The sequence below is a fragment of the Morone saxatilis genome, unplaced genomic scaffold, assembly GCF_004916995.1.
Source record: "Morone saxatilis isolate NCDOM2014 unplaced genomic scaffold, NCSU_SB_2.0 Contig5, whole genome shotgun sequence".
Taxonomy (NCBI): domain Eukaryota; kingdom Metazoa; phylum Chordata; class Actinopteri; family Moronidae; genus Morone; species Morone saxatilis.
The window spans coordinates 4,963,979-4,968,389 of NW_023340095.1; positions in this window are offsets into that span (position 1 = coordinate 4,963,979).

A 4,411-nucleotide genomic window follows, 5' to 3' on the forward strand; every position below is an offset into this window, starting at 1 on the left:
TTAAAATTCATCTTGAGGGAAACATGGATGTGTGTACCAAATTTTATGGCAATCTATCCAATAGTTGTGGAAAAAATTCACTAAAAAACAAAAATTTCAACCTCAAAGTGGCAGCAGATTAAAAGACATCCCCAAAGTCAGTAGGATTCATTGTGGTGTGTGCATGTCTGTACAAAATGTGTCAATCCATCCAGTAGTTAGAGAGATGTGACCGACTGACCTACCAAAAGACCGTCCCAACAACCACAGTGCTAGCTACTGTGACTAAAAATAAATAATTAACTGTTAGCATCTGATGCATCCAAAGTGATTCGAATCCAGTTACTTCTAATTTCCATTGGAGACACTTGAGTTAGGAGGGCATTATCTTTATTTAGTGGTTTGAGAAACACACTGCCACATGCTTTGACGAACAGGGCAGTCTCAACAAATGTAACGCTATTCTCTTCAACTGTCTTCCATTTGCCAGTTTGCATACAGACACAGGATAATCCAATGCTGCAATGACAATAAAATTGTAACCTGTACCAGAGAGCATTGAAGCAAAAGCTCTAATCAGTTCTTCCTCATAAAGAGTGTCTTCAGGCTAGCCACAGTATAATAAAATATGCTTGACTGAGAATGGACAACCCCGATAGCAGGTGACAAGCTTTCCCCTCACATGTGATTTCCAGACACTGCCTTGACTATGATCTACCACTAACAGAGTGTGTCGACAGTGGTGGAGAGTGGGATGGGAGTTCTGCCATGGCCTTAATTTTATGAACATTGGCGTGATGCAAAGCAGGTGCAGTTCCTTTGAGTCTACGAGGCCACCTCTCAGAGGCCAACAGCTGTTTGGATAGATTGCAATCAGACAGTAATTTGATTATAAAACGGAACATTGTCTGGTGCAGGTTAGTCAACCAATTTAACGTCACTGTGAGCAGGGACCACATGCACACATCCCTTAACACTGTATGTGCTGGCAGTGAAAACAGTGTGTTTAAAAGGATCTGTTCACTGAGATTACAAAAAAAATATATAATTTGCATATGCCTGGTGAGGTTTTGAGATTCTGCTGTCATCCTAATACAATGGAGGTGAATGGAATTTTATTTGAGGAGCTCAAAGCATTGGAAGTGACATACAAAAAACTCAAAAGCAACTTTCCTTTCCAGTTCCAGTTGCACCTGAGGCTCCACAGTTTTAATTCAACAGTAGTTTTGAGTTGCTTTTTCATTTGAAAGCTGCTCACAGTGAGGCCCGTGAAATATCCAGTTACATGGCGTTGTTTCTGGAAAAATTTGTTGTTGTTATCTTCATTTATTTTGACAAAATTCCATTCATATTTGTTTTGGAGTAGCAGTAGGCATTACAGATGCAGATATTTCAAAACCTCAGTTGATAAAATCGACACTATCTGCACTGCCAGACACTGCTGCAGATAAAATAATAAACATGTGTTTTATTATTCGCTCCTCATGATGGTTTTAAAGTACAACTGATTTGGTACAGTCGAGAGAAGGGCAAACACTATACTCCCTGGGCACACCTGGCCAATCACTATGTGAAGTGGACTTGGTTCTGGAAAGTTACAGATATTGTTGGATGTTGGAGAGGTGTTGGTGGAGCAGTTTCAGATGCTGTTAAACCATATCACAAGAACTTCTAACATGAACCTAGGGCAATTGGTTTAGATCTTGTGATGCATTATCTGCTTCTGATGTATCATAATTACCTATATAGTTAATCTTGCATACACACTTTGGCACAAACCCATAAAAATATATATCTCTCAAAAACATGTTTTCTGTACTTAAAGCTACCCTTTTCAATATCACACAAAGGAGGGTACAAATATAAAAAAGATAATTACCATGTGGAATTCTTGAAGCATGCAAGCGCTAAATAGTAAAAGGCACCAAAGTGACAAATGAGATTAAAACTGGTGAATCCAACTGTTTGTGTACAGTGACGGTGCACCACCTCAAGGCTAAGGTAAAATTAATACAACAAGAGTTTGATTGACATTACCTTGACTGCACAATAAAAAAACATGATAGGAAAATAAATCAAAATGGAGATATGTGATTTTGCAAAGGAACTCTTCTGGATTTCTCCCATTTTTATAATTTGTTATTTCAAAATTTCAGAAGTGTCTGACAGGTCTGCATTAGAAGGATTGGAATGATTCTCTGTGCTGCAGCTCTTCACTTTGTTTTATTGTGATGCAGTCAAATGGCTGCCCAGCTGCTCAGGCAGTCAGACACTTCCACCGATATAGGCACTGCTTGTAACTGGAGATAGGTCTTTTGACCTTGTTTTACACAAATAATGAACATCCTCAGTCTGATTCACATTAAAGGAGAACATTCTAAGTATGCTGAAGTGTAAGGATGTTTTGTCCCTTACACCAAAGATGGCTTAGAGGCTCTGGTTAGGTACTATGACATCTGAGACAGGAGAGAATGGCATTACTTAGAGACCCTTATAGATCCATACATTCATTGAACATCACCCTCCACTTACGTTGAAACATACCCCATGGTAAAGACAATCATGAATGCATGTTGGATGTGTATAACTACAAGGTTGCCATGGTGCTAAATTTGACGTGTTAGAAGAAACACGCTTTGGGAACATGATCAATAACTGTGGCATCACATTTATATTCAGCTCATTCATTGGCACAATGAATGGAGGGTAATATTATCATAACAATACAATTTATTTTTTTTCATCTATTCATGCTTCTTATTATTTCAGAAGACACAAAATGTGCAGTCCTTAAAAAACCGTAGTGCACTCAGGGGAGCCATGCAAGCTGCAAAATTCAGAAACTAGAGCCCATTGGACTCCCAGTGGGTAAATCAACAGAACTGGAAAAACAATTTAAAATTTGAAAGCAATAACAAATAAAGGTATATGGAAATGAGGTTTCAGTTAAAAGCTTCCTGAGTATACTTCCTTAGGCAACTCGTTGCAGAGGTGTTTCCGGGTCCTGACCATGCATACAAAAACAGTTATATGAAGACGGCAAGAAACAATTTATTTCTCATTACTGCAAGATATCATTCAGACTAAGGTGAAAGGGAATAGGACATGAATGCTAAGTCCTAAATATATCCTCTGTGTATTGCAATACAGTTTTAGTGTGACAGTAAAGGTGTTCTTCCAAAGTGAAGGCCATAGCTATTTAGTTAATATCCCAAGTTCTTGAAACAGGGGCATATGTATAAGACATACAGACTGTCCAAGCCGATACTATTCACAAATGGCCTTGGGGTGGACAGAAATACATAATTAAAGAGAGATACATTCTTGCGTCATGAATGAGATGGTGCAATGTCATCCCAAGAATAATAAAAGTGTGCCTTGAGCAACCCTGAATCTGGGTAAGGTGCAATCTTTTCTGTCAGCCCAAATCTCATCCGTCAAACTTTGTGTTCTTTTAACATCCCTCCAGACAAACTTTTTTCTAGCAAATAATAAAAACATGTTTGAATGCTATAGTAAAATCTTATAATCAATAAATTGGTGAAATAATGGAACTGAATATTAAAACACTCAACACTCACTCGCAAATTAAATAATTTCCATACTCAATTAACTGTCTTTATCCTCTCTGCTCTCTAATACTGTACATAAGTTAATTGTTGTTTTCCCCTAATAAAGAGCACAGTGATGACACAGCAAGAAAAAATGCCCTGAAAATATTTTCAATCAGCTTCTTACTTTGAGTCATGGACTCTTAAAGATACCCTCCAGACATGCATTAACAAAATAGCCTGCTTGGAAAAAATGTCTGTCTGATATGCTTTTAATAAAAACATAATTTCCACATTAAAATCCTGAAAAGGCCATTTACTCCTTCTACTTCGTTAAAAAATAAGAAAAAACTATGGATAGGACAATATGACAACATCCTTCTAGTGTCAAACAAAACAGTGAAACCCAAACATTAACAAGTGAACAAGAAGAACTTATTTTTGAAATAACTGAAGATGTTTTGATTTTGATGATTTTCCAAACTTTAACTTGCTTTTTTAGACATCAACCCCCATTTTTTTTTTTTTATACTATTGATGGTTAGCATTTGTGCTGCAATAGCCATTAAAATGTTTTACATTCTGTAATTACCTCTCTATGTAGTATTTTTCATTAGTTAAGTCTGCCATTCGCACGCTCTTTATTTAAAATACAAACATAAGAGTGCTATCAATCTTCTCCTCTCACTCTTTGCAAGAAAGTGAATAAGTTTATTTACTGTAGCCTCACTGTAACACAACCATCCTCTCTGCAACTTCTCTATAAGAGCATCCCACTTCCATCACTGAAACAAAATGTTGCCAGTGAACAGAATGAATTTTGTATTCCTCCGTGAAGAACTTTACAATCAAAATGACATTTCTGTAAACATAATTTGTCG